Genomic DNA, 23,573 nt, shown 5'->3' with positions numbered 1-23,573 from the left:
CTCTGGTTTCCAGCATCTGCAGTCCTTGTTTTTACCTACACTGAAAACAACGCCGATTGGAAATCACAGTAGGTCAGGCAGCATCTGTGAATTGAGAGCAAGCTAATGTTTTACATCTAGATGACTCTTTATCATGGATGCTGTCTGACCTACTGTACACATTCTGATTTCCAGCATTTTCTGTTTTCAGTACAGTTTCCAGCACATGCAATAATTTGATCCTACATTGAGGTAGGAACAGAGATGTGCAATGTTGTGGAGATGTAAGAAGTCATTCCTCATAATCGAGAAAATATGAAGTCAAAGCTTCAGTAGGTGTTAAACAGAATGCCAATGTTGTCTGCTATGACCCAAGACAGTGGCCAAGGAGGGAATAGATTTAGGAAGCAGGCAATTCCTGGTTTTGACATTATTAAATTGTGACTCTTCAAAAATTTGGATTGTTTCCAAATGTATCCAAAAATCCGAGATGCTGACAAACCGTCATATACATCTATCATATACCAACAAATTGGTCTGAAATTTTTTGACATGTACTGGTTGAAAGATTTACCATTAAATTCAGTTGTCCTCAGCATATTTGCTGCAAATGCAATTGTTTTTGTCATTATTTAAATCAAAATGAGATACAATGGGCAGTCCCGTACTCTATCCTTTATAATGCCATTGAAAATAGATTGCTTCCCACCATCCAACTGTAATAGATAAATAAAATTAAACACACACAACATTAATAGTATTTATACACTTCCATCATCTCATTTCATTACAAACTATTGACCAAAAGATTTTGATTATTGATTATAACATTCTTTGGAATATATCTAAAGACCTTCATTTGAATGGTCATTAACATCCTGTCATTCAATCAGAGACATAGCCAGTCAACCCAGTAACAGTATTCCCATTGTGTTTGACAATGAAGATACATTGGAAAAGGACGGAGTGATTAACCATTTCATATGTTGTCAAGAAGTCAAGAAAGACGTCTGAAAAGGCACTATGGACATAAGCACTGAAGATGTCATTTGTGGCTTTAATTGGAACTAAACTGATTTGAATGGGACAATAACATAGGAATACGGAGTGAACTAAAAATAAAGAAGCTGATAGACAAATGTATGTTCATGGATGTCTATCTTGGTAAGGTAGAGAAGCATTGTAATAGAAGACTGGAGTTGAATAGGCCACCAAGATTACATGGTTTGCTTTAACCTGAGACAATGGTCATGAAGCGGCACAGATTAAGGATTTTCTTTATGTTTAAGTGGGGAAGACTAAAAGTACAACACTTATTAATTGAACCATTCATTCAAAAATATCAAATACTTTGACATACAGCATTAGGTCACAAATCAGAATTTAAGAATACAATAAAAAGGATATTTGTTTGTATGAGTATGCTTTGCTTGTCAATGAAATCATGATTGTCTTAAATATGGCCTTACCTCCATTGTCCTGCCTATTTCCCATAACTCTTGTCAATCAAAGAATCTGACAAATTTAAGTTTGAAAACATTCAATGACTCTGCCTTCACTGCCTACTGGGAAGGATAATTCCAAATGCTAATGGTACAATGCATGAAGATATTAATTAATCCAACAACAGTGAGAAGATAAGATTCACAGGATAATTTGACTAAAAGTTTAGAAATGAAATTGAAAGCAGCGTTCAGCTACCTGAAAGAATAGAAGAAGTTTGAAAACATGCCAGAGAATACTTCTATGCTCAAAAGTGCTAAACCCTTGCAGCATTTTAACATAATTCCCCTAACATAGGGCTGTTTCTGGAAAAGGGGAATGAGCTCCTGAAAATCATGGGCTCATCACTTCAATAAGGCACTGGTAATACAGATGATGTAGTAGACCATTCTAAGTTAGCACAATCAAACAATGGAAACTCTTGGTTACTACCATTTGCAATTCACAGCTTCCTGTTAGTTCCAAAGATGTTGATCAGTACATGGGCTCTTAATTTTCTGCTGGGTCAGTCTTTACTTATGAGTTAGATAATTTAGATTTTCAAACTTCATATTTCTACATCTTTATTTGGAAAAAGAAGGGGATGAACCTACTTGTTAGGAGTTAACACACCCATACGTACTTATGCAGTCTAGAAACAGTAAAGGCATTGCTCCTCTGGTATAGTGATGATAGTTCTCCCCTTAATTGGGATTGAAATATGTCACTGAACTCTGGAGCTGTTTACTTAGGGGATTTAGGATAAAAGCTATTTTAAATGTTGATTAGTGAAATATTAAACCTGGGTATCAATTTGAAACAAGATTGGATTTCCTTTATTTAGAAAGTTGTTGTTTTTATCAATCTTTCCATCAGATACATGTTTCATCCTATAAGTAACCTTAATTTTATTTAGAAAATATATTGTCTCAGTCTTCTATATCCACACTCAGGAAGCTATCTCTGTGCAGTGAAGAGTTATGCTATTGAGGAGAAAGGCTTTTACCCTTAACTGGGTTGTTATGATCTCCATAAATGTGTTAAACAGGCTATTCACTGCGGGTTCTTTCATTTTGAGATAGTTGGATTAGGTCTTCAGACCTATTCACTTGTCTGTGAGTTCTGCTATTTTCAATCTGGAACATGCGATTTGAACTCATGAGCAGCTCAAAGATCGTGAAGCGGGGATTTCTTATTCCATTGGCATTAGATCATTAAAAACATGAATGAAAGGGTGGATCAATGGTTAGTGCTGCTGCCTCACGGTGCCACGGATTCGAGTTCAATTCAAGCTTTGGGTGCCTGTCTGTGTAGAGATTGTCCATTCTCCCCATGTCTGTGTGAGTTTCTGACAGGTGCACAGGTTTCCTCCCACAGTTCAAAGGTAAGGTGGATTGACCGTGATAAATGTGAAGTTATGGGGATAAGGAAGGGGCTGTGTTTGGGTGAGATGCTCTTTGGAGGGTCAGTTCAGACTCAATGGGCTGAATGGCCTTTTTCTGCACTGTAGGGATTCAAGGATTCAATGAAAATTAAGATTAAACAGGGAAAACCACACTATGCACATGAAATCAAGCCTGTGGTTCACATCTGGTTGAGAAGATCCTTTACCTGGTCTTGCAATATAAATGCATTGACTCAAAGGGCAGGTCAGAGGTTAGGAATACTGTCGCGAATAACTCACCTCTTGACTCCCCAGAGTCTGTGCATTATTTATAATGCACAAGTCAGGAATATGATGGTATACTGGGCGGCACGGTGGCACAGTGGTTAGCACTGCTGCCTCACAGCGCCAGAGACCCGGGGGTTCAATTCCCGCCTCAGGCGACTGACTGTGTGGAGTTTGCACGTTCTCCCCGTGTCTGCGTGGGTTTCCTCCGGGTGCTCCGGTTTCCTCCCACAGTCCAAAGATGTGCAGGTTAGGTGAATTGGCCATGCTAAATTGCCCGTAGTGTTAGGTAAGGGGTAAATGTAGGGGTATGGGGGGGTTGCGCTTCGGCGGGTCGGTGTGGACTTGTTGGGCCGAAGGGCCTGTTTCCACACTGTAAGTAATCTAAATCTAAATACTCCCCATTTCCCATGATGGATGCATCTTTACATAGGCTAAGTAGATTATAAATGTGAAACTGAGTCAGGAGGGTGGGTGGCTTGAATGGGAATTTGTAAATGCCCTTGTCCTTCTAGACGGAATTGGTCTAGTGTTTGGAAGGTGCTGTTTAACGACCTTTGGCAAATTTCTGTGGTGTATCTTGCAGATGCTACACATTGCTGCCATTGAACAACAGCAGAGGAGGGGGGAAATGGATGTTCATGGATGTGATGCCAATCAAATGAGCTGCTTTGTACTGAATGATATTATGAGGAGAAAGTGAGGATTGCAGATGCTGGAGATCAGAGCTGAAAATGTGTTGCTGGAAAAGCGCAGCAGGTCAGGCAGCATCCACGGAACAGGAGAATCGACATTTCGGGCATAAGCCCTTCTTCAGGATTTCTGAAGAAGGGCTTATGCCCGAAACGTCGATTCTCCTGTTCCCTGGATGCTGCCTGACCTGCTGCGCCTTTCCAGCAACACGTTTTCAGCACTGAATGATATTAACATATTCTGTAAACATACAAAACTGTTATGCTGTGGCAGTTTCTCTATGAAGTGTTGTGGGAGATTATTTGTATTTGAGATACCACGTAAATGTAACTTATTGTTTATACTGTCATGTTTCAGAAAAATCAAGTGCACTAGTCATTAGTTCAAATGTAGGACACAAAAACTATCTGATTCAGCTCATTAAGCTCACATTGCATAATGGTTCTGTGAATACAGAACAATGGCATTGATGGTCGCTTTATAAAAAAACCTTTCTTGAATATGTTTGAAATATTACTATACAGAGTGACCAAAATAAGTCTTTTTTTCTGTAATTAACTGTACATGTTTCTATTTATGTAATAACAAATTGCTTATAGAAGAATTCTAAAAGATTTGAACCCTGAATATCAAATCTGTGGAAACAATTTTGGTAAGAGGTGAACAGGGTTTGAAGGGTTAAAGTACGAGGGCAGATTACATACATTTGGCTTTGCTGCAGATTCATTAGTTGAAAGGTGGCCAAATTTAGTTCTTGACAATGAAAAGATAATTCAGTAGTGTAGATAAAAAGTTATTCCTCCTTGTGAATTAATCCACAACAAGAAGACATAATCTTACACTTAGAGCTAAGTCCTTGAGAGTAAAGTCAGCAAGAAAAAAACGAAAGAACTGTGGAGGCTGTAAATTAGAAGCAAAAACAGAAGTTGCTGGAAAAGTCAGCAGATCCAGCAACACCTGTGAAGAGAAACCAGAATTCATATTTCGGGTCCAGTGACCTTTCCTCAGGACTGAGGAACTGTTCTGAGGAAGGGTCACCAGACCCAAAACGTTAGGTCTGATTTCTCTTCACAGATGCTGCCAGACCTACTTAGCTTTTCCAGAAACTTCTGTTTTTGTAAAAGTCAGCAAAATTTTTTTGTTTACAGAATAATGGTTGGAAATCATCAACTGGATATCAATTTAGATTTCAAATTCAGTCGACAATTTCACTCTCCAGCACTCTCTTCAAAAGCTAAACTATTCTGTCTCCAAATTTGGCTCTCATAGCACTTAGTTTAAAGATTGGGTGTAAGCATTTTCATTTTCTAATCACTGGATGCAGTATAGGGGATTTATAGCTATTATTCTAATCATTGCATGGCATAATCAGTGATATCAGTTCAGATATGACAAAACTTGAGAGAGAAAAGTTCTGATGAAGTCCTGCAACAGGCTAGGTTTTAAGTAATGTAAATAGCCAATAAATGTTTATTCATTCATAACACCTTGACTTCCAACTCGCTTCGACCTAAGATATAGAGACCACTGTCATTGCATTAATGCACTTATCTCTGCTGATTCCTTTCAGCAACTTGCCCGTAACAAATTTTCGGGTTCTGATTTACTGTCCTTTTAATACATTGTACCATGTGATTCAATCTCTAATTTCTTTTTATTCAAGTCAAGGATAAAGAATTGACTGAATTCCACATTGAGAGGATCACTTGCTAATAAAAGATTAAAACAGATTCTGTGCGGTTAATGTATTGAATCTGGCTGGCACCAGTAATCATGTGATACTCCCTCTTGATCTTGCTCTTTGCACTCCAATTGGTACAATAAAAGGAAAATTGTCCCTATGTGTCAGCTTGGCTCGGTGTTAGCATTCCGACAGTCAGAATGCGGTGAGATTTTAAGTCCCCCGGAAGAATTGAGCACAAGACAATCCCATGAATGTCTCTCACAATCTAAAAACAAAATTAAATATCATCTGTAAAAATATCATTAAACTTAGAAAGTTAAATCCTATTATGTGAAATGAAATATGTTCCCTTTCTAAATAATAGACTTAATATGAGATCACAGTTATCCATATAAAATATGATCATTTTTGTCCATATTAAATTGGTTATTATGGAAATCAACTTTAAGGGCAAATTAGGATTTCCTTCAAAAATAACGCAGAAAATACTGGAAACATGAGCACATATGGCAGCATCTTTAGAATGAAAAACAGAGATCAAATATCAGTTGAATGACATTTTATCAAAATACTTTTACTGTTGTATTGGTTTTTTCTCAATGCTGGTTAAAACGTTTGGTGACAGCTACTATTTCTGCAACCAGCTTCCAATTTTCTAATTTTGTTAATTACTTGAATTCAGTTAATTGTGTGATATGATGAGATTTGAAGCTGTTACCCCACAGTTTTAGACAGCTCAAGATTTTACTAGGAGACAGCGAGGACTGCAGATACTGGTGATCAGAGTTGAGAGTGGAATGCTGGATAAGAACAGGAGGTCAGGCAGCATCCAAGTAGCAGGAGAATCAAGGTTTTGGGCAAAAGCCCTTCATCAGGAATTCTACCACTACATTACTATTTCCCCACACTTCTGTGTTCTGATCTTTTCACCAAATCACGTTCGTAAAGTATTTTGCAAGATTCCTCTAGTACTTTGGACAAATGACTGTTCTTCAGGTATGATACTATGCAACCAGCTTTGTCAAGGGATGTTTTTGGGATGTGGCAGGTATCCTAAGTAAAGTCATGCTCTTCTGTATATGAGATGTGCACACGTATCTTCCATCAGAACCAGAAATCTGATTAATCTTTTACTATTTCAACCCCAGAATTGATGAGAGCAAAATTAAAACTCCTACCCATCTTTTAATCTTCTTCTGGTTTCTTGACAGCTCAGCCTAGTGTTACAAATACGCATCCTGAGTTGATGTCACTAACAGTCACAATAACATTTTTAATAAAATAATTTTACAAAGGCCCTTAACAGAAGCACATCTTAAGCATAAAGCACTTGGAAATTTATCTGAAAGTCATGCCCTTCAGCTGTGAAATGCATTCTTATCGAGAAAAGGAAAGCAGAGATGCAGATCTCAGATTCATTTGCAGTGGATATGAATATTCAGTGTTAGGTGATATTGATTCAATAACTTCAATTGTGAAATGGCCAAATCATACAATAGGAAAGCTTTATATATTATTTATGATTTATGCATATGCAGTTTTTCAGCATTATCTGATGCTAAGCTAAAGGATCAAGTACAAAAAGAACCTACCACATCAAATGATATCAATCATGACTGAGCATTCAATTCTAACTAAAATACAACAAGAAATAATTTGCATTTATATAGCATCTTTGATGTCCTCAAGATGTCCCAAAGTGCTTTACTACCTATGCATTACTTTTGAAGTGTAGGTTATAATGGCATGTAGCATTTGCATGTAGCAAGGTCTCATAAAATCTAGCAAGATGAATAATAATTTTTTTTCTTGAGACTGTTGGTTGAGTGATAACTATTGACTAAGACATAGGGGAAAACTTTCCAATGCACAGGGCAGAAGGGATAGATAGAGCCGCAGTTTATGTTCTCATCTGAAAAACAGCATCTTTGATAAAGCAACACTGCTTCTGTGTGACACTCATGGACCATACTAGATTATAGGCTGAGGTATAGAGCTGAGGACTAAACACTGAACCAAACTGAACATAATTCATTGCTGTCAAATTATTCAATAGGCACTGATTACAATGGAAGCAGTTGAAATGTATATGTTACTTCCTCCTATTTTGGGTCATTGGCTTGCTTCTTTAACCATCACGAAAATTAGAAATAGGAATTGTGTAAATTATTATTTGTCTCAGTCTCATTTACTGGAATCATCACCCAAGCATTTTTTAAATTTGACCTTTATATATCCATTACTGATATTGTTGCACTTAACACTGATACATTCAGAAAGGATTCTTTACCCAAAGTGATTGAATATGAATCATCAAGATTTCAATGGAGGTAAAAAAAAAGTATGCTTAAAGAAATACAAATTCACTTCCAAATTAAAATATTCCAAGATATATCTCATCCTATCATTGTAAAGTGCTTAAAGAAGCAATTATTTGCAAGACACTATAAAGCTTTTCTTAGACTGTCAATGTCAAGGCCACATATTGGATTAAGTGGAATGTCAGAGTTATCAATGCAAATGTCAAGCACAAAACATGATATAAATTAATTTCTGTCTTCATTCACAGGTTGAAGTTAGAGTGCTTTAAACATATAATTAGGAACACTGACACTCAGTTGCCAAAAGAGATGATAGATGAGCAGTCTAAAGAAACACGCTACATTTTGTGGATAATATTGGAGATTGCTTCATGTGACCAACAGAAATTTGAATGGCACCAATATATTAAAGTGAGAGGATTTCATGGCAGCTTGTTGAACAAATAAATTGATTAATATCACACTGTAGTCCTTTCATAAAGTGTCTCAATTCAGACCATTGAAATATAGGATGATTTGAACATGAACATAAAAATAAGCTGCAAAACCCCAAGGCACTGTAAAAACTTTTTGGGAGTCTGCAAAAGTAATCTGGTGTTTAAGATTTTGACATTTTGTGTGGAGCAGACTATTCATAACAATTGGCACATGTCAAGGAAATCAATGTATGTACTTTTATCTGTAGTACTTTAATGAATGATCACAGAACTAGTTCAGAGTAGGTTCTTCAGAGGGAGCTAGAATGTGGCAGAAAAATGTAGACACTTCATGTGAAGAGAGGAGGGGGCCAGGAGCAGTGAAGAGAGACACAATAGAATTTAGGATAGAGTTGTGATGGTATGTCTATAAGCCTGTATGTCCGTAGTCAATGGCACCCCACACCATGAGGATACTGACACAATTTTGGTGATTACCTGCCTGTGGTTCAAAAATTTTAAATATGAGAGCCTCAGTGACCTCCCATACATAAAGGTTGAGAGCAAACTGGACTGAAATATTTCCACTTCCTTAACAACCAGCCACATAAGAATTCATTATTACACTCATCTTCACAGCCAGTGACACTGCAGTTCTTGTCCTGCTCAAAATTTATAGTTGTGGCTGCAGCAAGTGGTGGACTTTATTGATGATATTTCTAAAAAAGCTTCTTAATAATGTTCTTCACTAAGATTCTGGCCAGAGAATGGTTCCCTCCTACTGAGAGACATTTATCCCCTAAATATTCCAGTCGTTTGTCCTGCTCGATATGGTTTGTGTCAATTTTCTTGCTGTATTCCAAGGGAAATGTCTATTAATGTACTTACATCTAGGACCAACTTGCTTGTGCCAAAACCTGGAATACAACAAAAGAATACTTCAGCACATGCCAACATTACAACCTAAAGACTTTTTAAACATTTAAGAACTGTAAGAAAAAGCAGCAAACACCAGAGGAACCATAACAATGTGTTCAGAAGAAATGTACCAACAGCGAAACTATAAATGAATCAATTATCCCTATAAATAGTACTGGTGGTATCCTTATCATTTCTCAATGTATGCAAAGTGAAGAACTAGAAAGGGTGTCACCTGGAGAATGGAGCTCCAAAGTGACATGTCAGCATTAAATTGGCATTGCACCTTGATTTTCCTTCGTATTCCTGACTTGTGCTTTGTAGATGGTGGAAAGACTTTGATGAGCCGAAAAATACTCACTACAGTATTCTTAGCCACTGTATTTATATGGCAGGTCCAGATCAGTTTCTGTTCAAAGCAAGTATTTGGTGTTTTGGCTTTCATTAACAGGGGAATCGAGTTTAAGAGCCACGAGGTTTTGCTGCAGCTCTACAAAACCCTGGTGAGACCACACTTGGAATATTGTGTCCAGTTCTGGTCACCCTACTATAGGAAAGATACAGAGGCTTTGGTGAGGGTGCAAAGAAGGTTTACCAGAATGCTGCATGGACTGGATGGCTTATCTTACAAAGAGAGGTTGACTAAGCTTGGACTTTTCTCACTGGAGAGGAGGAAGAGAGGTGACCTGATAGAGATATGCAAGATGATGAGAGGCATGGATAGAGTCAATAGCCGGAGACTCTTTCCCAGGGCAGGATTGACTGGCATGAGGGGTCATAGTTTTCAGATGTTAGGAGGAAGGTATAGAGGAGACGTCAGAGGTAGGTTCGTTATGCAGAGAGTTGTGAACGCACGGAATGCATTGCCAGTGGTGGGAGTGGAAGCAGAGTCACTGGGGACATTTAAGCAACTGCTGGATATGCACATGGACAGCAGTGAATGAAGGCGTGCATAGGTAAAGTCATTTTATTTTAGACTAGGAATAATCCATGGCACAACATCATGGGCCAAAGGGTCGATTCTGTGCTGTACTTTTCTATGTTCTATGTTCTATAACGAGTAGGATGTTGATACTGGGGATTCATTGAATGTCAAGGGATGACACGTCAGTTCTCCCCTGTTGGAGTGAGTTATTGCCCACAAGATTCCCTCTAATTTCTTTCCAGCTCCGCAGCCCTGTGATATCCATGTAACATTTAGAAGTGGAGATCAGTGCCACAATTGGTGTGCTAGCTGTTGACTGCGGTGCATGGACACTTGGAGTGGCTGCGTGTAGCTGAAAGGGAACATTGATTTCTGGCAGTAGGGTGGTGTGAGTATTACTTGCCATATGTCAGCGTAAGCCTCAGTTTAGTCCAGATCTTGTTGCATTTGAACATGGACTCCTTCAGTATCTGAGGAGTTGCGATTAATGCTGAACATTCTGCAATCATCAGCGAACATTCACATTTCTGACCTCATGATGGAGGGAAGGTCATTGATGAAGATAATTGGGCCTTGGACACTACCCTGAGGAACTCCTGCAGAGATGTCTTGGAGCTGAGATGACTGACCTCCAACAACTACAGCCATGTTTCTTTGTGTTAGAAATTACCTCATGCGGCAAAGGTTTTCCCTCAATTCCCACTGATTCCCATTTTGACAGGGTTCCTCGGTGCCACACTCAATCGAGTTCAGCCTTGATGTCAAAATTTGTCATTCTCAGCTCTGGAATTTAGCTCTTTTGTATATGTTTGGACCAAGGCTGGAATGAGGTCATTAGTTGAGGGGCCCTGGCAGAACCCAAGCTGGGTGTCACTGTGCAGGTTATTGCTGAGCAAGTGTTGTTCGATAGCAATGTTGATCACACCTTGCATCATCTTAATGAGGATTGAGAATAGACTGAGGGGGCGGTAATTGATCGGATTGGTGTTATCCTGTTTTTGAGTACTGGATATACCTGGGCAATTTTCCACCTGGATAGATACATGGCAGGATTGTAGGTTACTAGAAGAGTTTGACTAGAGAAGTGGAAAGTTCTGGAGCATAAGTCTTCAATACAGTTTCCAGAATATTGCCAGTGATCATTGCCTTTGCAATATTCAGTGCCTCCAACTGTTTAGAGTCATAGAGTCATAGAGGTGTACAGCGTGGAAATAGACCATGCAGTAAAACTCTAATCGAGTTTCCTGCTCCTCGGACACTGCCTGACCTGCTGTGCTTTTCCAGCATCACTTTAACCTAGACAACAGACTATTCGGTCCAACCCATTCATGCCGACAAGATATCACAACCCAATCTAGTCACAACTGCCAGCACCTGGCCCATATCCCTCCAAACTATTCATATACCCATCCTCTTAAATGTTGCTATTGTACCAGCCTCCACCACATCCTCTGGCAGCTCATTCCATACACATACCACCCTCTGTGTGAAAAAGTTGCCCCTTACATCTCTTTTATATCTTTCCCCTCTCACCCTAAACCTACGCCCTCTAGTTCTGGACTCCCCGATGCCAGGGAAAAGACTTTGTCTATTTACCCTATCCATGCCCCTCATAGTTTTGTAAACTGCTATAAGGTCACCCCTCAGCCTCCGACGCTCCAGGGAAAACAGCCCCAGCCTGTTCAGCCTCTCCCTATAGCTCAAATCCTCCAACCCTGGCAACATCCTTGTAAATCTTTTCTGAACCCTTTCAAGTTTCACAACCTCTTTCCAATAGAAAGGAGACCAGAATTACACACAATATTCCAACAGTGGCCTAACTAATGTCCTGTACAGCCGCAACATGACCTCCCAACTCCTGTACTCAATACTCTGACCAATAAAGGAAAGCAGACCAAATGCCTTCTTCACTATCCTATCTACCTGCGACTCCACTTTCAAGGAGCTATGAACCTGCACTCCAAGGTTTCTTTGTTCAGCAACACTCCCTCGGACCTTACCATTAAGTGTATAAGTCCTGCTAAGATTTGCTTTCCCAAAATGCATCACCTCACATTTATCTGAATTAAACTCCATCTGCCACTTCTCAGCCCATTGGCCCATCTGATCAAGAGCCCATTGCAATCTGAGGTAACCCTCTTCGCTGTCCACTACACCTCCAATTTTCTTGATATCACATGGAGTGAAATGAATTGGCTGGTGGCTGGTATCTGTAATGCTAGTGACCAATGGAGCAGGTCGAGATGTATCATCCACATGGCACTTCCAACCAAAGATTGTTGTGAATGCTTCAGCCTTATTGTTTGTACTGATGTGCTGAACAGCCCCATTATTGAGGATGAAGATATGTGTGGAGCATCACATCTAGTGAATTATTTGATTGTCAACCACCATTCACAAATGGATGTAACATGACTGCAGAGTTTAGCTGTGATCAACGATCAGGGAAAAGTAAGGAATGAGGTCCTTTATCAAGAATTGAGGGAGCTCAACAGTAAATGAAAAATCAGGACCTCAATGGTTGTAATCTCTGGATTACTCCCAGTATCATATGCCAGCGAGTGTAAAAATAGGAAAATAGAACAGATGAATGTGTGGATCAAGGGTTGGATGTAAGAGGGAGAGTTTTGGATTCCTAGATCACTGGGACCATTTTCGGGCCAAGTACAAATGGGGTGGTCTGCACCCGAAGCACATTGGGACCAATATCCTTGTAGGTAGATTTGCTAGTGCTGTTGGGAGGAATTTAAATAGTCTGGCAGTATAATAAGTAAGACTGATGGGTTAATGGTGTGGATTGACAGCTGGAAATATGATATTGTTGCCATTAGAAAAACATGGTTGAGAGAAGGGCTGGAGTGGCAACTTAACATTCTAGGGTTAGAATCTTTGGGCAGAGCAGAGGAGAGTGTAAAAAGGGTGATGGTATAATACTATTAATTTAGTAGTAATTATACTAGGGGATTTCAAATGTCCCAACCTAAATTGGGATAGTCATAGTATTACTGGTTTAGACGGGATGGGCTTTTTGAAATATATCCAGGGGAGATTTTTGTATAAATACGTTGAAGGCCCAATGAGGACTAGTGTGGTGGTGGATCTGGTTCTGGTGAAATAAGCCGGCCGAGTGCTCAATGTAGGGGAACGTTTAAGCAATAACAACCACAACACGGTACGGCTCAAATTTGACCTGGACAAGCAAAAAGATGGCCTGCAAAAGACAGCTTTGGATTGGGGGAAGGCAGATTTTATTAAAGTAAGGCAGGAACTGGCCACAGTAGCCTGGGAACAGCTCCTTACAGGTGAGTCGACAGCAGAGCATTAGGAGGCATTTAAAAAGGGGCTTGGGAGAGTACAGATCCAACGTGTATCCTTTGGAGGAAATTGCAGCAGCAACAAGTTCAAAGCGTTCTGGACATCTAGGACAATGCGATGAGGAGGAAGAGTCAGGCTTTTAGCAAGTCCAGAGGGAGCAATTCAACTGCGACCTTAGAGGAATCTAGAAAGTGGAAGAGGGAATTTAAGAAAGCAATTAGGAGAACAAAAATGGAGCATGTAAGAGAACCCACACACAGATTTAGGAAGAACACAAAGAAAGTTTAAAGGGAAAAGGTTAACCAGAGACGGAGTAATGCCCATTAGGGACCAATGGAGCAACGTGTGTGTGAAGCCAAGGTATTTTGGAAGGGTGTTGAATGCATGTTTCTCCTCAGTCTTTACTATGAAAAGGAGAACATAGGTACGGAATTCAGGAAAAGGGACTGTGAACAGTTTGACATTAGGGAATGTATCAGGTTTAATTAAGTTGTATTAGCAAATGTATCGGATTTAAAAACAGACAAATCGCTTGGTCTAGCTGAATTGCATCCCAGGCTGCTGGGGAAGGTGAGGCATGAAATTACAAAGGTTCAAACGCAATTTTTTCATTCTTCTCTGGCCACAGGGGAAATGCCAGAGAACTGGAGGATGGCACATGTGATGCCAATTTTCAAGAATGGTGATAGAGATGAACCAGGAAATTTCAGACCAGTGAGTCCTATGTCAGTGGTAGGGAAACTGTTAGAGAAAGTTCTGAAGGAATAAATTAATATCCACTTGGAAAGGCATTGGTTAATTAGGGATAGACATGGCTTTGTCAGAAGGAGGTCATGCCGAACAAATTTGTAAGAATTTTTGCGAATGTGATCAAATGTGTGGATGAGGGCAGTTCAGTTATAGAGTCACAGAGTCATAGAGATGTACAGCATGGAAATAGACCATTCAGTCCAACCCATCCATGCCGACAAGATATCACAACCCAATCTAGTCCGACCTGCCAGCACCTGGCCCATATCCCTCCAAACCCTTCCTATTCATATACCCATCCAAATGCCTCTTAAATGTTGCAATTGTACCAGCCTCCACCACTTCCTCTGGCAGCTCATTCCATACACGTACCATCCTCTATTTGAAAAAGTTGCCCCTTAGGTCTCTTTTATATCTTTCCCCTCTCACCCTAAACTTATGCCCTCTAGTTCTGGATGCCCTAACCCCAGGAAAAATACTTTGCCTATTTATCCTATCCATGCCCCTCGTGATTTTATAAACTTCTATAAGGTCACCCCTCAGACTCCGATTCTGCAGGGAAAACAGCCCTAGCCTATTCAAACTCTTCCAATAGCTCAAATCCTCCAATACTGGCAACATTCTTGTAAATCTTTTCTGAACCCTTTCAAGTTTCACAACATCTTTCCAATAGGAAGGAGACCAGAATTACACACAATATTCCAACAGTGGCCTAACCAATGTTCTGTACAGCCACAACATGACCTCCCAACTCCTGTACTCAATACTCTGACCAATAAAGGAAAGCCTTCTTCATTATCCTATCTACCTGCGACTCCACTTTCAAGGAGCAATGAACCTGCACTCCAAGGTCTCTTTGTTCAGTAATACTCCCTCGGACCTTACCATTAAGTGTATAAGTCCTGCTAAGATTTGCTTTCCCAAAATGCAGCACCTCACATTTATCTGAATTAAACTCCATCTGCCACTTCTCAGCCCATTGGTCCATCTGGTCCAGATCCTGTTGTAATCTGAGGTAACCTTCTTCTCTGTCCACTACACCTCCAATTTTGGTGTCATCTGCAAACTTACTAACTATACCTCTACTGCTCGCATCCAAATCATTTATATGAATGATAAAAAGTAATGGACCCAGCACTGATCCTTGTGGCACTCCACTGGTCACAGGCCTCCAGTCTGAAAAACAACCCTCCACCACCACCTTCTGTCTTCTACCTTTGACCCAGTTCTGTATCCAAATGGGTAGTTCTCCCTGTATTCCATGAGATCTAACCTTGCTAATCAGTCTCCCATGGGAACCCGTTCAAACGCCTTACTGAAATCCATATAGATCACATCTACCGCTCTGTCCTCATCAATCCTCTTTGTTACTTCTTCAAAAAACTCAGTCAAGTTTGTGAGACATGATTTCCCATGCACAAAGCCATATTGACTATCCCTAATCAGTCCTTGCCTTTCCAAATACATGTACATCCTGTCCCTCAGGATTGCCCACCACTTACGTCAGACTTACTGGTCTATAGTTCCCTGGCTTGTCCTTACGACCCTTCTTAAACAGTGGCACCACGCTTGCCAACCTCCAGTCTTCCGGCAACTCACCTGTGACTATCAATGATCCGAATATCTCAGCAAGAGGCCCAGCAATCACTTCCCTAGCCTCCCACAGAGTTCCAGGGTACACCTGGTTAGGTCCTGATCAGGCAGAGCCTGGGAATAGAATAGTTATATAGAACACTTGCTTTCATCAGTCATGGCATAGAATATAAGAGCAAGGAGGTAATGTTGGAATTGTGCAGAGTGTTGGTTAAGCCACAGCAGGAGTACTGTGTGCAGTTTTGGTCTCCGCATTACAGGAAGAATGTGCAAGTACTAGAGGGAGTACAAATGAGATTCACAATGATGTTGCCTAGAATGGAGGAATTGAGCTATGAGGAGACATTAGTTTGGCTTGGATTGTTTTCTTTGGAGCAGCGAGGCTGAGGGGTGATATGACTAAAGTGAATAAAATTATGCGGAGTATGGACAGAGTGAATAGAGAGTAGCTACTCCCCTTGATTGAGGGGTCAATCATGAGACGGTATAGTTGTAGAATAAGGAGCAGGAGATTTGAGAGGAGTTTGGGGAAAAAAAAACATTTTCAGTCAGTGGTTGGTGGGAATCTGGAATGCACTGCCTGGGAAGGTAATGGAGGCTGGAAACCTTACAACCTTTACAAAATATTTGGATGAATATTTCAAATATAATAACATTCAAGGATATGACACAAGAGCAGAAAATTGGGATTAGCACAGTTTTAATGGTAGGTATATCAGTGCAGACTCAATGGGTCAAAGAGTATTTTCTGCACTGTATAAATCTATGAACCCATGAATCTGTGATCCATTGGGATGAGTCGAATGGCTTCCTTCTGAACTGCAAAATTCTCTGATTCTATGATGCTATAATCATCATGTCTTTCAGGACACACTAAACTATTTCATATTGAATAAATAGTGTTTAAAGGAAAGTTTTTATTATAATTGGCCACCAATCTGTGCAACACTACCCACCTACATCTTCACAAAAATGTTAGCTGAAATTTTAAACTATTCTTTCTCATCTTGTGAATTAAGATTTGAACACTCTAATTTCTCTGAGGAAAAAGTGCAGCTCTATGAAATAGGTATCTGAAATTTAAGCCATAAGTCAGGCAGGCCAGAGTTACAGCCCTTATAAAAAGAGTTCCTTTGGTAGTACTATTTGAAGGACAAATCGAGGTCAGGACAATATTCTTCTCTCCTCAAGTAGTGCCTTGGGACTACTAATCTTCACTGTACCAGACATTGGTTTTTACCTCATGAGACAGAGAGAATCCTGAACAAACATGCACTCCCTTACTAGTGTAATAAGCTTGAGATTATGTGCTGGTGGCAGGCATGAGTAGCTTTGCTAATCTAATTTTATGCATTTACAGGAAGCAGCATAGCTGATGGGCCATAATTTATTATCCAACTTTAGTTTTCCTTTATTGAAGATAGTGGTGAGCTGCTTTCTTCAACCACTTTAGTCCAAGTGCTGTAGGTATTCCCAACTACTATTTGGGAGGGAATTCTAGGATTTTGTCTCAATGACACAGAGACTTTGAAGTGCAGGTTCATAGCTCCTTGAAAGTGGAGTCGCAGGTGGATAGAATAGTGACAAAGGTGTTTGGTATGCATTCCTTTATTGGTCAGAGTATTGAGTACAGGAGTTAGGAGGTCATGTTGCGACTGTACAGGACAGTGGCTAGGCCACTGTTGGAATATTGCGTGCAATTCTGGTCTCCTTCATTTCGGAAAGATGTTGTGAAACTTGAAAGGGTTCAGAAAAGATTTACAACAATATTGCCAGGGTTGGAGGATTTGAGCTATAGGGAGAGGCTGAATAGGCTGGGGCTGTTTTCCCTGGAGCGTCAGAGGCTGAGGGGGTGACCTTATAGAGGTTTATAAAATCATGAGGGGCATGGGTAGGATAATTAGGCAAAGGTTTTTTTTTTCCCCCGAGGAGGGGGTGTCCAGAACTAGTGGCATTTGTTTAGAGTGAGAGTGGAAAGATATAAAAGAGTCCAAACCTTTCACGCAGAGGGTCGTACGTGTGTGGAATGAGCTGCCAGAAGAAATGGTGGAGGCTAGTACATTTGCAATGTTTAAAAGGCATATGGAAAGGTTTGGAGGGCTATGGGCCAGGTGCTGGAAGGTGGGACTAGATTGGGTTGGGATATCTGGTCAGCAGGGACGTGTTGGACCGAAGGGTCTGTTTCCGTGCTGTATATCTTTATGGCTCTATGACAGTGAAAAACAATGATACAGTTCCAAGTCAGGATGGTGTGTGGCTTGGAGGAAAATTTTCAAGTGGTAACACTCCTACATGTTAATACTCCCTCCCCAACCCTCATCCTTGACCTTCTTGGTGGTGAAGGTCATGGCTTTGGAATGCACTGTCTGAGGACCCAAGATGAGTTGATGCAGTAGAGCATCTAAATGGTACATATTCCTGCTACTGTGTATCACTGATTGATAGAGTGGATGTTCAAGGTGTTGAATGTAATGCCAATCAAATATGGATGTTGTTGCGTTTTTTGAATAAATTTTGAAGTTGTACTTATCCAGGTAAGTGGAGAATATTCCATTAACTCTTGATTTGTTCTTTGTAGATGATTGCCACATTTTGATGAATCTTGATGTGAGTTCTTTCCCTCAGAATTACCAGCCTCTGATCTGCTTTTGTAGCCAAAGCATTCTTATTTTGTTCCAGATCTGGTCAATGATAACCCCAGAATGTTGATGCTAAGATTTTCTCTTGTTGGAGATGCTCATTGTCTGGCATTTTGTGACACAAATGTTACTTATCACATATCGACTAACCCTGAATGGCTACATCTTGTAGTATATGGACAGAGACTGCTTCAGTGTGTGCTAAGTTGCAAATGGTGCTGAATAACATGCAGTCGTCACCAGCGAATTGACATTTGACCTTCTAATAGAAGGAAGGCCATATATGAAGCTGCTGGTGACAGTTGTGCCCCAGACACTAACCTGAGGAACTCCCACAGAGATGTCCTGGAGCTGAGATGATTGACCTCCAATAACCATTGAGTCCAGTTTTGGTAGGTCTCTTTAATATCACACATGGTCAACTGCTGCCTCAATGTCAAGGGCAGTACATTTACATCATGGCTGTAGTTCAGCTGTTTGTTCCATATTTGTTAAATTTGTAATAAGATTAGAGATGTGTGAAAGTAACCCAAACTTAGTGTCAGCAATCAGGTTATTATTGAGTGAGCGATGCTTTTTTGTTCTGTCGATGACAGCTTCCATCATTTTGTTGTGAAGTTTACAGTCAGCCTGGAATTATCCAGTAACCAGACAAAATTATAACATGAAAGAAACTAATGAAGGTTGTTGCAAGGTATGAGAGCAGGTCACATAAAGGAAAGTTACAAGATGCAGGTGCAAAAGATTATCATTTTTCATACAGACAAATGACAATAGCAACACTCTCCAGGCAATTATTAGAATTTCAGATGTCAAGGTCATTTACGCTTGTTGAAGACATTTAGATTTATTGAAGCCACACATAATGTCGAACACAATGTGTTGAAATTAACTGGATCCTATGAATGTCTATTCATGTGGCACATTTTATCCTTGTTGCAAAAAACAATAAAGTTCAACTGCCAACAGCACAATAGTCAAAGACACCGGCAGTAAAACATACTGGCAATTTGGGGAGGCTACACCTGACAGCAGAGGGTCTGAACACATTGGGATTTGGGGAGAGGGATTGGAGGGGATCAAGATGTGCTCAAGTTGGAAGAGATGAGGTATCTCCTCCAGCTGATTTACAAGATTACAAATTTAAGGGTGGCATGGTGGCTCAGTGGTTCGCACTGTTGCCTCACAGTGCCAGGGACCCAGGTTCAATTTCATGGTGGATTGTGTACATTCTCCTGTGTCTGTGTAGGTTTCCTCCAGGGGTTTTGTTTTCCTCACACAAACCAAAGATGTGCAGGCTAAGTGGATTAGCCATGTAAATGCAGGGTTACAGGGATGTGATTGGGGGTCTTGTTGGGGATGCTCCTCGGACAGTCAGTGTGACCTTGATGGGCCAAATGCCCTGATTCCACAATGTGGGGATTCTATGACTTATGGTCTGCGACAATTGATAGTGAGAGCTTTGAAGGTGATTGAAATAAATTATTTGGCAAAAATCTCATCAACATATTAACTGAATCATTTCTGGAGTAGAAGGAAGCCATTCTGCCCATTATATTCTTGGCAATTGACAAGTGGATGCCCAATCTAATTCCACTTTCCAACTCTCGGTCTGTAGATTTTCGTTTCTATGTTTCTTTTAAATGTTCCTGTCTTTTCCATTCTTTCAGAAATTGAGTTCCTAATCCTCACAGTTCTTGGGTTGAAAGATTTCCCCATAACATCTATTTCCATGGGTGGCACGGTGGCACAGTGGTTAGCACTGCTGCCTCACAGCACCTGAGACCCGGGTTCAATTCCCGCCTCAGGCGACTGACTGTGTGGAATTTGCACGTTCTCCCCGTGTCTGCGTGGGTTTCCTCCGGGTGCTCCAGTTTCCTCCCACAGTCCAAAGATGTGCAGGGTCAGGTGAATTGGCCATGCTAAATTGCCCGTAGTGTTAGGTAAGGGGTAAATGTAGGGGTATGGGTGGGTTTCACTTCGGCGGGTCGGTGTGGACTTGTTGGGCCAAAGGGCCTGTTTCCACACTGTAATGTAATCTAATCTAATTTCCACCTCTGACATCTTCTCCTTAATCCTGGTTCACTGGTCATACATCACACAACCAATAATATGCACTTTATCTAAGCCACTCTTTGATCTTATATATTTGGACAGAGTGAGGCGCACAGGTTACACCGCACAGAGCATGTTCAAGGCAAGACCAACATTAACAAAATCAACAATATTTGTAGTTAGAGAGTCCATTCATCAGTCTAATAACAGCCAGAAAGATGCTGTTGAACCTGTTGGTGCATGTGTTCAAGCTTCTGTATCTTCTGCCTGACAGAAGTGGTTGAAGGAGAGCAATACCATGGTGGAATGATGATGTTGGCAGCCTTTCTGTGACAGCAAGCTGTATAAATAGAGTCTATAGATGGAAGGTTGGCTTCTGTGATGGTTTAGACTATGCACACATCCTTCTGTAGCTTCTTACGTTCCTGAGCAGAGCAAATGTCATGCCAGCCCATTATGCACCCAAACAGTATGTTTGCAATGATGCATCTGTAAAGGTTGGTGAAAGTCCTAGTGGACATGTCAAATTTCCTTAAGCCACCTCAGGAAGAAGAGACATTGTGGTCCTAGCTATAGGGAGAGGCTAAATAAGCTGGGGTTATTTTCCCTGGAGTTTCAGAGGCTCCTTATAGAGGATTATAAAATCATGAGTAGCATGGATACAGTGAATAGGCAAGGTCTTTCCCCAGGATGGAGGAGTCCAAAACTAGATGGTATAGGTTTAAGGTGAGAGGGGCATGATTTAAAAGGGACCTAAGGGGTGACATTTTCATGCAAAGGGTGGTGCATGTATGGAATGAACTGCCAGAGGAAGTGGTGGAAGCTGGTACAATTACAACATTCAAAAGGCATCTGAATGGATCATGAATAAAAAGGGTTCAAAGGAAGTGCTGTCAAGTGGGACTAGATTAATTTAGGATATCTGGTCGGCGTGGACAAGTTGAACAGAATGGTCTTTTTTCATGCTGGACATCTCTGGACGCTACTCCCACCAGCTGGTTCGTGCAGGATCTAGATGCACAACTGGGGCCACCAACCAGGCCAATCCCTTTCCATGGGCTCAACCTCAAGAAAGCCAATGTGGCATCTGCGGCGGTGACTGTGTGTACAGGAACACCTGAGGCTGTTGGGGCAAATGATATTATTTCACTGACCTTCTGTTTATAATTAGCATAGAATGCATTGAGCTTATCAGGGAGGGATGCATTGATGTCAGCTGTTCTATTTAACTTCTCTTTGCAGCATGTTGAATCATGTAAGTCTTGCTACAACATGTGTTTGTGTGGTTAGTCTGGTACACTAGTTTAGCCCAGTATTGTCTCTTGGCATCCCTGATGACATTACAAAGGTTGCAGCTAGATTTCCTGTATACGTCAGGATCTCCCAATTTGAATGCATCAAATTTGGACTTCAGCAGGGAGTGAATCTCCCAGTTCATCCACTTACTGATAAAGTCTGTGATGATAGTGGCATACTCATAGTAGCTGCTGAGCTCTTGAAGATGGACCAGTGCACTGACACCAACAGTCATGTCAGTGCTCATCTGTTGCCTCAGACCAGCACTGTACAACTTTCTGTATCAAATTCTCATGTTCAGTTTCTGTTTGTGAGCTGGGAGTAGGCGCACAACCTTATGGTCTGATTTACTAAAATACAAGCAGGGAATGGTGTACTAGGTGTTGTTGATTATTGTGTAGCAATGGTCCAGGGTATTTGGGCATCTTCATCATCCAAATCTTATTAATGATACTCCATACATTCACATATGTGTAATGTAAGCTTGATTTAGATGTCTTTATTTCCTTCATTCCTCAGACTTCACCTATTAACTTCCTATTCTCAATTTTAGTACTATCTACCTCTCCCAGCATTTCATGCATCTTGCTATTACAATCTAAAATTCTCTTCTGGTTTGTATAACTTTGCTAAGTTAGTTTAAATTGTTGGAAATTAGCAACCTTATCCTCAATGTGAATTCATTTTCACAAGGACTGTGCAGAGGTAAATCTTACCAATACTGTCACAGATAGACATCTCTGCAAGAGGTGAATTGGTGATGACAAAGTCAAGTAGACTTTTTCCTATCTTTTGTTCCCTCACTACCTGCCACAGACTCAGTTAGTAGTTGTGTCCTTCAGGACTCAGCAAGTGCAATCGGTTGTGATGATACTGAGCCACAGGTGATGATCAACACTGAAGATCTCAACCCAGAATGCAATGCATCCTCAGTCCTTCTTCTCAGTAGTGTTCAAAATGGAGGAATATTGGCATCAATATGGAGGTTTCCTGGACCATGCATGACATGTTAAGAATAACTGCAAATCCTTGCTAAAGTGCTGCTGCAGTTGGTGAGACAGTACCAATCCATGTTTGGTGTTGCCTGCACATTAGTGGTGTCTAAAAGGTAGAATTCCATGAGGATGACTATGTTGAGCTATTGATGTGTAGCCTGTGGGTAGCTCTCCCAATTTTGGACCAAACCACAAGGTGAGGATGCAGACATGACGGGCTGAATAGCCACCTTTTGCATTGTAACATGTCTGTGATTCTGCGATATTGGAAAGGAGGATTTACACGGTCAAAGAACTGTTTTCGCTATTGATATTTCTAGTGACCCAGTCAATGCCAAATGGTCCATCTAGACTCATTCCTTTATTTCAGACTTTTTAGCAATTTGATACTACTGAATGACTTAGCGAGGCTATTTCAATGGGCAGTTAAGAGTCAGCAACATTGCTGTGGATTAATAAGTAGGCCAGAGCAGGAAACATTGATAGACTTCCTGCATTAAAGTCTATTAGTGAAACAGATGGGCTTTTAACAAAAGATGACAATGGTTGCCTGATCACCATTGTATTACCTTTTAATTCCAGATTTTGTTGAATACAAATTTCACCATCCGCCACGGTGAGATTTGAAACCCTGTCTTGAATACATTAAGATGCTGGATTATTACACTAATAATATTACCACTACACTACATCCTCCCCATTGTAACATTGTAATGTTTTCTCTGTCGTTCAAATTACCTTACGGAATATTAGTTCTTACTTCGATCTTTGATTTCCAAGTGTCTGTTGTTGTCATTTTCGGTTTTCTGTCTCATTACTATTGATATAATCAAACTGTGCCAG

This window comes from Chiloscyllium plagiosum, unplaced genomic scaffold, assembly GCF_037043375.1.
Source record: "Chiloscyllium plagiosum isolate Xiang-an unplaced genomic scaffold, Cpla_swu_hap1 HiC_scaffold_1, whole genome shotgun sequence".
Classification (NCBI taxonomy): domain Eukaryota; kingdom Metazoa; phylum Chordata; class Chondrichthyes; order Orectolobiformes; family Hemiscylliidae; genus Chiloscyllium; species Chiloscyllium plagiosum.
This window is presented reverse-complemented; position numbering follows the sequence as displayed.